Source organism: Silurus aristotelis, assembly GCF_946808225.1.
Source record: "Silurus aristotelis genome assembly, chromosome: 1".
In the NCBI taxonomy this organism is placed as follows: domain Eukaryota; kingdom Metazoa; phylum Chordata; class Actinopteri; order Siluriformes; family Siluridae; genus Silurus; species Silurus aristotelis.
The window spans coordinates 37223524-37235629 of NC_139574.1; the positions used below are offsets into that span (position 1 = coordinate 37223524).

Sequence of the window (12106 nt, forward strand, 5' to 3'; positions counted from 1 at the left end):
CACAGGAGAGAAGCCGTATCACTGTGAACAGTGTGGGAAGAGTTTTAGTGCCTGGAGTGTCCTCCTCAGCCACCAGCAAATTTATACAGGACAGAAGCTGTACCTCTGTGGACAGTGTGGACGGAGCTATGTTTATCAACGCTCATTAAGGAACCACAAGTGCTCTAACATACAACCATAAAACAAATCATCTTTTCCGAAATTTCATATTTAAAGGAATGTAAAGGGAAATTGTACTGTAAATATCGGGGGAACTTTAAATTGTAATGTTCATTTTAATTAGCTCTAACAAACTGGACACCTTTCCAGGCCATCAGAACATTGTTGATCCATCTACAGTTACACTACAACTACACTTTATGGCAACATGTATGAGGCTACCTGAGCAGCTCACCCATATGTGCTTTTTTTTGCACCAACATGTGTTTCTCTAACTTTAAATGAGTTTATTAGTCAACTGTAAGGTTTGGTTGAGGAGTTGTAATGGTATGGGGCTGTACTTTGGGGTAAGACTCAGCCCTTGACTTAAAGTGTAGTGAAATGTTAGTTACTTAATTAAGTTAGTAGACCAAAATCATTTTGGACAATGCTATGCTTCTAATATTGTGGGAATAGTTTGGAGACGGCCCTTTATTAATCCAGCATGAACATGCCACAGTGCACAAAGTGAGGTTCATAAAGACATGGTTGGATGAATTTGGTGTGGAAGAACTGAACTGGCCTGCACAGAGCTCTAATCTCGACTTCACTGAACACCTTTAAAATTAAGGTGAATGTTAAAAGTTGATTATTCTAAATGGACTGTATGAGTCTCGGTGTCATTAAAAATGTCTTCAGGAAAAAATTTTTGTGATTATTTCATGGAAAGTTCACTTATTTTTCTCTTGCTATTGTTTGTTAACTTATACTTTATACTTTATTTTTAAGGACGAAAATAGAAATATCTAATTTAATTTAGTAAATAACAATGATGATTTGTTGATCTTTCATAATCATCTATGATATAGAATCAAAACATTGTTTCTATCACCAGATAGAAACAATGTTTTGATTCTATATCATAGATGATTATGAAAGATCAACAAATCATCATTGTTATTTACTAAATTAAATTTCAGTTATTAACAAAATTCTATTATACAGAAAGAATAAAATGGAAAGCAATCAGCTTTAATTTGGGAGCATTAAAATCTGTGTTTCCAGGGTCCAACTGTGACACTCAATAACTTCAGGAGTCTCAGTCTAGAATTGTATGCAGTTCTCACTGCTCTGAATACAAGAACACCCAAGCTTCATCACTAAATAGAAATAAAAATTAATTAATAACCAAAATAACTAAAATCTAATGGATATTTACACTACATGCTGCATACGAAAATTGTGTGCATACACATTTTAGACAACTAATTTCCACTTAAATATAAAGAAATATAAAGAAAATGGTGCAATGTGTTTTTTGACCAAATTAATATGGTTCATTTAAATGTATAGTATACGCAAACATTACAGGTTTGAATATGTGTGCAGCTCAGTGTTGCAAAAACTAAATAATACAGATTTACTTATATATAAATACACTTTTGTTTCAAGAAGAGGAGGAGAGAGAGGACTGAAAGAAGAATAAGATGGTGGAAACTGAAGGAGGAAGGCTGTAGTGTGTGATTTAGGAAAGAGGTCCGACAGGGGCTTGGTGGTGGTAAAGAGGTGCTGGATGATTGTGGAACTACTGCAGAAGTAATAAGGGAGACAGTTAGAAAGATACTTGGTGTGACACCTGGAAATAGAAAGGAAGACAACGAGACGTAGTGGTGGAATGAGGAAGTGCAGGAAAGCAGAAGGAGAAAGAGGTTGGAGAAACAGAATTGGGTTCGACAGAGTGATGACAAAAGTAGGCAGGAGTACAAGGAGATGCAGCAGCAGGTAAAGAGGGATGTGGTGAAGGACAAAGGAAAAGCTTTATGAGGAGCTGTAGGAGAAGTTGGACACTAAAGAATTAGAAAAGGATTTGTAGTGATTAGCCAAGCAGAGAGACCGAGCTGGGAAGAGATGCAGTGGACTTTTTAAAAAAAATTGTTGAACAAGATTTTGGAAGGTGAGAGGATGCCTGAGGAATGGAGAAGGAGTGTGATGGTACCGATCTTTAAGAATAAGGGAGACGTGCAGACCTGCAGTAACTACAGGGGAATTAAGCTGATCAGTCACACCATGAAGTTATGGGAAAGAGTAGGGTTTGAGATTCCCAAAGCTTTAGAAACAGCTTTATAACCTTTTCCAGACTGATAGATCTCAAATAATTTGTATATGTATATTATATATGTATATGTATAGTATATATGTATATGTATATGACACCGAACAGGCCGCACGATCTGAGGTATCTGTGGAACTACTTACTGGCTGAAATTTTGTCAGAAAGAAATAATAGATAGATATTGACAATAGTCCAGATTTTAAGTGTCCCAGTGCGATTGTCACTAATTTGTTCATGTGGTAGGTGTTTTCCTGGTTTAGACTCTGAATGGCCTGTGGGCAGAATCTCCTTCTCATTCTCCCTCTGTTTGCCTTCAAGGATCGGAAGTGCTTTCCTGAACACAACATAGAAAAGAGGACTTCTTTATGGCTGATGGCTGAGGTCCTCCAATATCTTTCCGGCCCTGGTTCAGCACCGTTTGCTGTACATTTCATGCAGTTCAGGGAGCTCAGAACGCTCAGCTGACTGCACCACCCTCTGGTGCCTGCCCTGCATGGTGCATTTCCTTCATCAGGGTGACGATCCCAGCCAACATGTCCATGTGGGCCCCACATGAGTTTTATCTGGGTTATATGGGCATCACGTGGGCATGGGGGCAGAGTGGGCCCTTTGATGGGCTGAATGTGGGCCCCAGCTTAGTCAGGGTTGTGGGCCCCAGTTAGGTTGCCCATTTTGTTTATTTGAGGGCCCTGTATGGGCCACATTTGGGCTATATTTGGCTATATTATTCAATTGATGATAAATTCAATTGATATGTTTGTTTCGTGTTTTATATGATCGAAACAAAAATTTTATACATTAACAATAACATAGTACGACCTTTAGTTAAAAAAAAAATAATGATAAATTTGCTTGTGCAGCTCACAGAGTCTCCCATTGGCTCCTGTGTTCCCGCCTTCTCATTCTGAAGAAACGGTCATCAAGTACTACCACTGATCACCTGACCTGGCCCGGATAACCTGACCTGACCTGACCTGACCCTCTGATAAATCTCTGTCACGGTAAGAAATTATCGTTTCAAATTAATCACATTTTACTGTTGTTTTCATTTAATGTATACTTCTGAAAGATTTGTGGTAATTAAAGTTACAGGCACGATATAAAAAGGTAAGTGTGAAGAGTGAACTGGTTTACCTCAGAGATAAACACCTGTGGAAAACTAAACATTCTTAACGATTAGCAGATAACTAGGACATTGTCTACTAAAATGTGGAAATAACGACTTCTCAAACCATTTTCACCCGTGTTTTCTCCATATAGTGTCCTCAAGATAACAGGAGGATGAAACAGTAAAAGCACTGTGGAGTCTCTTTCTCTTTCACTACCTTTATAACGTGTATATACAATACACAGAGAAAATCTCTGAGGAGATTGTGACAATACTTTAAAACATTATTTTAATGTGATTTAGGTGAAATAGGTAGAGGTGATAAAAAACGTTAATATTTATATCATTTCTAAACATTACAAACAATATGATACGTTATGATTACGTTCAAAATAATAGACGTCATTTTGCGCCGTTCATAAAGTCAGATCAGTTAACAGTTTGGGCAAATGGTGGATTAGAAGGTGTTTACAACCTTGTGATTTTTAGATTTTAGCTTAACAGGAAGCCTGAAGCAGAACCTTTTGGCAAAAACTGTCAGTAAGAAAGAGCTGTAGACGGCGCTTGGTAAATGGTTCACAAATGCAAGGGACGGAAAAGGCCACCGTGCTTTAAGAGCCCAGTGGGACCATGATCGGAGGGCAGTACAGCCGGAAGTGTAAGTCATATAACCTATAGCTAGGGCTGCACAGTTAATAATATTTTATCCCGATCACTGTTTTTGCCTCTGTTTAATTAAAGGAATACTCCACCCTGAGATGAAAAAATATCTCATAAATTACTTATCCTCAAGGCATCCTATATGGTGGCTGAGAAGAAAACACATACAAATAGAAAAAACCACCAGCAAATAAAAAAAAAACCCAATGTTATCAGTTTGACAACACGTGCTGCAAATCCTCACAACACAACCAAATAGCACAGATCACATAATAAGGGGACCACAACAAGTGACAAACCCATCTGGAACTGCTTATTGTTCAATGTCTATTCGTCAGTGCTGTTGATGTGTGTCGATGACCTGAAAGGTGAGTTGTTTGTTTATTTTATCATTGTTTGTTTATGATTCCTTGGCCTTTTGGATATTATTATCCTAAATAATCTGATGAAATACACAATTAATTGTAAAACGTTATTATGTTAACTGGCAAAGCCAAGGAATCATGATCAGGATGTTAGAATAAACAAAAAACTCACCTTTCAGATCATCAACACCACCACTGATGAATAGACACTGAACAAGCAGTCTGGGGTTGTCACTTGTTGGGGTCCCCATGAAACATTTATTTTGTGGTCTGTGCTATTTGCAGTGTAAATTAACTGGTTGTGTTGTGAGGATTTGCAGGACGTTTCTGTATTTAGTTGCATTGTGAGGATTTGCAGCGTGTGTTGTTTAACTGATGATGATGTTTTCTTAATTAGCTGGTGTTTTTTTCTATTTGCACATGTTTTCTTCAGTTGCAGTGCGTTGACCTTTCTGGGCCACTGTGATCCGAGGTGTGACTTACATCTTTCAGCTGATCAGAATCATTATTCAATCACTGGCTTTTGGCAAAAGCCAAATATTCGTTTAAGAATCAAGTTCAGACGCAAGGTTGATATTTTAATTGTTACATTCATAAGTTTTGGATTCCATGACTGGTCCCCGGCATAAGTTATTACTGTGCGAGGCAGAGGTGGGAACAATTCACTGATGAGATTCTAAGATATGTCTTAATTATATTGATGCATTTTTTTTTAGATGCTGCTGTGAATGGTAGTATTTTAAAATGTACTAAATTGCCTTTTCTGTCTTCTCTTTCTTTACTGTTTTGTAGGTGTGCAGCTGAGGAACCTGCATCGACCCACCAGTGAACTTTTCTACATTAGTAATTCTGTTATTCATGTTTCCTGTTTTTTTACTTGAATTAATTTAAATTAAATGTGATTTACACATTCTGAGTTGGTCATTTATTTTGCACAGTTTAAATAATCAACCATGTAATTTTAAACATAGAGCAGCACATAAAATAAACTAATATTAGTTTTTTGTTTGGTCAGGCACAGTTTTACATTGTAACTGAGGTTTGAAATGGTTTGACAGTGGATTTTCCATAATAAGATTAAGTACACATTAAGTTCACCCACAGAAATCAATCATAAAATTAATAAATGGGACCCAATTCTCACCCACTGTGGACCCATATCAACCCCATAAATGGGCCATTTGTGGGTTGACCCATGATTAAGTCATGTGGGCCCCACAAGGGTCCTTTTTGTAGCCCACTTTTGCCCTATTTTTAACACCTATTTGGGATCCAAATGGGCCCATATAAAGTACACCTATACGGGTCCCACTTAGAGCCCACCATGGACCCATCAGTCACCCCTAACACACATGGGGCCCATTTGGAACCGATAGGCAAATTTCTCTGGGCCCCATTTGGGTTGCCCATGCAGGGCCAAGTGACAGCCCATCAAAAACCCACATGGGGCCCACATGAAAATGTTGGCTGGGTAGAAGTAGTGGAGCTCTAATGACGCCATTAATAGCGAGGACAAGACACACAGCAGTTTGGGATTCTTTTATTAACTTTATTGATTAATTGATTTGGAGTATGATTGTGTTTCTGATGAAAGTAAGTTCATGTGTATGGAGTAAAAACAACCTGTACATTTCTCACTTTCAGACAGTATTATGAGATGTTCATCTGCTGGAAGTTCATGTTTAATGCTGCATGTTTTATAGGATTTATGAGCTGGAATAAATGTCCAAACACCTCAATTCAACACTGAGTGATTTTTGTGGCTTGGTAGATATTAAATCTTCTCACCTACTATTCTTTTTTTAAATATCTGTGTTACACATAATACACATTTATAAATATTAAGGCTTTTACTGTGTATTAGATTAAAAACTAAACCAACAATAAAATTAAATAGAAACAAAAAGTCATCATTTACTGAAATTAAATTGAAATCATCAAAATACAACAAAAAATAAATAAAAATGACTATCAATATGTTTAAAACTAGAATAAATCTGGTTCGGGCAGTTAAATACAGTGCAGTATTACAGCCTTATTTCATATTAATTTTATGAAAGCAGTTTGTGATTATAATTATAATAATAATATATATTATATAATAGTAATACTTTAGTGCTCTGGGGTGCTTTAGTACCTAAAAGTCTACATTTAAACATATTTTTTTATGTTAAAATAATTTATTATTATTATTATTATTATATGCAAATTTACACATTTATTCTTTCTGTGCGGCCCGGTACCAATTGTCCCACTGACCGGTGGCTGTCCCCAGCCTGGGGATTGGGGATCACAGATATAAGGAGCACAATACAATATTATTATGTGAAAGATAAATCACTATAAAGAAAATAGAAACATACACAAGTTATTAACTACTTGTACACTGTACTGCACAATCCATGTGGAATAAAGTTAAAGATTCTTGTGCATATAATAATAAATATTGTGAATGTAAACAAATATGTGCAAATAATGTGTTTAGTGTGTGTGTGTGTGTGTGTGTGTGTGTGTGTGTGTGTGTGTGTGTGTGTGTGTGTGTGTGTGTGTGTGTGTGTGATAAAAACTCTTTCCTATAGTTGTGAAGTGACTGATACACAAAGCCATGGAGCAGTTGGACACTGGGGAGACAATCAGATGAATGAAAGCAGAAAATGTGATAAAACCCTAAAGTTTATTGTAAGATTTGAGTCGTGATCGTTCAGATGAACAGTGTAGCAGCAATGACACAAACTTCACTTCACAACAAGAGCAAAAATACATAAATGAAAAAATTAACGAAAATAAAAACTTGAAATTGAACTAATGGAAAAAAATATTCAATGTTATTTAAACTTTGGAGAAAAAATCTTATATTCTGTTATTCAATTATCTCATACTGACCACTGGATGTTCTACACGGCACCGCATGGTAAAGACTCTCTGATGACAGGAGACTTCACCATGATGCCGAGGCGATAAGAAGATCAGTAACATCCTGAAACTGGGTTACAGTACAGTGGTCAGGGTCATACAGAGGTTTTCCAAGACGGGTTCCACTCAGAACAGACCTCACAAGGGTCCATCAAAGAAGTCGAGTCCTCGTGCTGTGCGTCAGGTGCAGAAGCTGCTTCAGAAAACAGACACACAAGTGCTGCAGCATCGCTTTAATCACTTCTTATTTCAAGAAATCTTACCAAGTGTAATTATTTTACTGCACTGGCAAATCATTTGACTTGTTTCTAGTCTGTAGAGTTTCTTTTTAAATCATGCTTTTATTTCTTTATTTCGACAGATATTTTTTGCAGTGGACGCGTCATAATGTGTGCTGTGCGTTTTTATCCCTGACCACCGAGCACCATAGAGTGGATACAAATTTATTAATATTCTTTATTCATACAATTCGTACAAGATGATTCATACAAATCAATACAATTCATTTTAGAATTGTATTAATAGTGTAAAGAGTAAAGTTTGAAGTCAAAGAGGATGTAACTCAACTTTAAAAAAAGAGCTGGAATAGAGTGAGAACAGCATTTGCCGCACAGACTCCAGATCACACACTCTCATACAGTATTTGAAAAGCACTTGTATTCCTCTCAACCAAGAACAGAAAGCTGAGGGTACATTGGGAACAAGTTTCCCAAAACTGTATAGTTGCAATCTGGAAAACATATTGCCTGAATCATTATTTCTGCTCATTTATGCTGTGCAGATGATTGTGTGGATCCATAGGGTAGTGGTCGTCACATCTGCTTTACACACAGAAGGTCCTGGGTTCAACTTCCAGTGGAACCATGCAGGTTGCAAACATGAGTGAGGTTTATATATTACAAATTGTTACTCAATCCTGGAAATAAATAAACAGTTTTGCATGTTTCTGCATTGTGGTTGAAACAGATATGGAGGAAAAGCATTCCAAAATTAGAATCAGAGACTAAAGAGCATGGCTCCACTGGGGGTCGACCCAGGATCTTCTGCGTGTAAAGCAGACATGATGACCACTACACTATGGAACCTGCTGCTGAGAAGGTTGATGTCCAATGTGCATAAATAGAAACATATCTCTCAAAATCTAACTTGAAAAATATAAATTAAACTTAGAAAATTCACTGACTCAAATGTCACAATCATCTCCACTGTTTTAGGCGTGTTAAGCTCCAGGTTTTTATGACTGCACCATGTCTCTCAGGTCTTTCTTCACTGAAGCAGGGTCATTGGCTGAAAACTGATTTTACAGCTTTTTAGAGTAGCTCCTCTTAGCCACTCTATGAGGATCAATGATGAGGATCAATCTTCCTCATATTAATGAATTAATCATGTACTACAGTATTTGAAAAGCACTTGTAATCCTGTCTGTAACAATATGGAATTATTGTAATGTCTGTTCAGGTTATATCCGCCACAAGGGCGCGAACAAGGGCCATTCTAGGCGGTGAGGCAGAGAGTAAGAGAAGAAGTCAGTCTCGGTTAGGACACTGTGTTTGCAGACTGTATAATAAAGGCAGACCACGTTGGGTCAGTTCAAAGAATATGGACTCCTGTTTTACATGAAAATACCACACTTTAACACTGTCAACTGAGAACAGAAAGCTGAGGGTAAATTGGGAACAAGTTTCCCAAAACTGGATAGTTGCAATCGGAAAAACATTTAGCCTGAATGGATATTTCTGCTAATTAATGCTGTTTAGTTGACGGTGTGGTTCTATAATGTCATCTCATCTGCTTTACATGCAGAAGGTCCTTGGTTCAACCCCCAGTGGAACCATGCAGCTGGCAAACCTGAATGAGGTTTATGTTTTTGTGACCAGTTATGTTAAGAAAGCTAAGATATATCCACAAATTTTTACTCACTTCTGCAAAAAAAAAAAAAAAAAAACATTTCAAAAGTAGAATTAGCAACTCAAGGGCATGGGTTCAAACCCAGGACTTTCTGCGTGTAAAGCAGGCATGATGACTGCTACACCATGGAATCTGGAATATTTTTCAGACAACTTTTTACTTTCACTCATTACATTTTTACACAAATATCTGTCATTTTTACATTTTCAAAACCAACTCGTTACTTTAGATTTAATCCATTGATTTGGTGAAATGTCAATATTTTTTATTTTCACTGAGCGCCAATTTTAGCCCACCAAACCATTTCCTGTCATTGTGCGTCTTTTTCAGTCCACTGGTGTATAATGTCCTGCCTCTCACTCACCACAGATGTAGACTAGTTTACGAAGCTAAGAATCAGCAGGCAGAAAACAACAAGAAGTAAAGCTGTGCTTTTGTAAAATAAAGTAAACAGACAGGGGTCGCTCTCTGTGCGAAATGTGCGATTATTTTGCGATTAAATATTTAATTTGCTTGACAGCCCTAATATTAATATGATGTGAGGTCCAGTTACCAACGTGAGACTAAAACAGGTAGAAGTAGCACCTACTTTTTTTAGCAAGAAGTACATGTCAGAGCCAAAACTTCTTTATACTTTTTTACTCAAGTGAAAGTTATCGGTACTTAAACTTTAACCTGAGTATTTTAAAACATGAGTATCTGTACTTATACTTAAGTAAAGGATGTGTGTACTTTTGCCACCTCTGGTACAGTATAAGGTAATGGTCTGTGATGTCATCACTCTGGGGTAAAATATCTATATCAGTGATGTCTGCTCTGTGGGATTTTATTAAGTCTAGTGTGTGATTAAAACGATGAGTTGGTCTGGTGATGTTTTGTTTAACCCCAAAAGAGTTTAATTAGTCCACAAATAAAAGTCCTAGAGCATCATTTGCATCATCTACATGAATATTTAAATCCTCTACAAGTAGCACTTTATCAAAATTGATCAAGAGGTCTGAAAGAAAACAAGCAAACTCTTGAAGAAAATCAGCGTAGGGCCCTAGGGGTCTGTACACGGTGACCAGAGCGAGTTTTCTATGCATGTCTAAAAGTACAACTTTAAGAACGAGCACTTCAAATGATTTAAAGCTGAATCCTAATCTCTGACTAACATTAAGAGAGGCACTATAAATGGTTGCTACACCTCCCCCACGACCAGTCTGACGGGGCTCATGCTTATAAACATATCCTGATGGCGTTGACTCGTTAAACCCATATAATCATTTGGTTTAATCCAGGTCTCAGTGAGACAGAGTGCTGAGAGATTATTCTCTGTGATCATCTCATTTACAATCAGTGCTTTGGGTGCAAGTGATGCGCTGCGACATCGAGAACACGAGCACCAGAAAAAAACAGTGAGTGTGCACCTTACCTTTGGCTCTGATAGCGTGGACATGCCGGACGATGGAATCTCCAAGAATCATGGTATCACGTTCCCTCTCGCGGAGAGGGGCAAAGTAGTTCTCAGTCAAGATCTCGAAGGCTGGTGGGGATGGAGGGGGAGACGTCCTCTACCAGGGCTTGGCGCATGTCTTTCACTGCTGCACCATCCAGGGTCCGTGTTGCCCCAGTGCCAGAGGGAACGATACCTGGGTGGGCTGCGTACTAGGTGAGCTGGGCCAGAGCAGAGAGACAAGTGGAGTTGAGGTGCTGGGAGCATTAGGTTTAACCGAAGAATTTACCTGGGACGAGTGAGCGTCCGCCCGGGATGTTTCCAGCACCTCTTTCCGCTCTCGCAGCTGGGCATGCTTTGCATGTAGATCGCAAATCTGTTTCTCCAAAGCCTCCAGCTCCACCGTTTGCAACTCAAAGGAGTCCTCACCTGTGCTCAAAGGCAGACACACAACCGACATAGTGCTTATAATCGTGAACAGATTTAAGAAAAAATGTGAGGCAATATATGTAGTCAACACTAGTGGTAGTCGAGTTAACGAGGTACAGGCACAAGTCAGGAAGACAAAAAACTATTCAGGTTGATTTAAAGAGAAAAAAGAGATATATAAATAGTAGTTTTGATAATTTTTTTTTTAAATGCCCTAGTTAATTTGTGGAAAAGGTGTTCTGGTAGCATGGTATAGACAGGACAAAAACTCCAACTGTTGAGCAGTGAAGATGACATTATTTCAGAATTGTTCAATTGTTTATAAATTGTTCTCTAATTTTGATTGCCAGTGTAGTTATTTACATTGTGTTCTGCAGTTATGTAATGGTAGGGGATTTGATGTTATCCTGTATTCCATGCAGTCGGGCATCTCCTCCTCCTGCGCTCCCGTAGTGGAAAGTGATGGTGAGACGCCGCTGATTACATATTGAGTGAATTTTTATTTAACATTTGAGTTGGATTTTATAAGAAGGTGTTTATGAAACAACTATCACTCAGTACAAACCCAAATAACCTGCAGGATTTCATCTTCATGATCACAATACTTCAAAGAAAACATCTACAGTACATACAGGATTCAGGGCCATTTTTCAATATTTATATGTTACGGTAATTTTGTATTATTTATATTAGGAGTCTTTAACGACTCTGTGCATATGTTTAAAAAATTACCATGTTACTATATAAACAATGATACTAATTGTGTTCATGTATTGCAAACACTTTATTAGGAACACATACTGTGTGTGTGCGTGTGTGTGTGTGAGATTATTTGTACAAAGAATTCATTCTCATCACTTTCATTATTTTAGATCAAACATGTGCCCTACTACTATCAGGTAAAATACAATGTCTTCGCAGGAAAAAACACAAAAAACAAAGTGTCCAAAAACTTATGACCACCAGGCTGAAATAGACCATGCAGAAACAAAACAGAGTAAGAACAGGAGCTTTGAGGGTTGGGATTTGGTCTGTAG

General features: G+C 37.7%; 2 protein-coding genes and 1 long non-coding RNA gene across 5 annotated transcripts in view; 2 read left to right on the top strand and 1 right to left on the bottom strand.

Annotated features, from left to right (window-relative positions):
- The window catches only part of LOC310724664 (uncharacterized protein), a 391691-nt gene that overhangs the window by 323826 nt on the left and 55759 nt on the right, over positions 1–12106 (top strand). The window lies entirely within an intron of this gene.
- Positions 1–12106, top strand: part of LOC310724284 (uncharacterized protein) — a 699798-nt gene that overhangs the window by 40142 nt on the left and 647550 nt on the right. The window lies entirely within an intron of this gene.
- LOC310725572 overlaps positions 1659–12106 on the bottom strand; it is a 69685-nt gene continuing 59237 nt past the window's right edge. Inside the window, exon 3 of the long non-coding RNA XR_014533435.1 lies at positions 1659–3231. This is a non-coding gene — a long non-coding RNA (uncharacterized lncRNA). The remainder of the gene's footprint in view (positions 3232–12106) is intronic.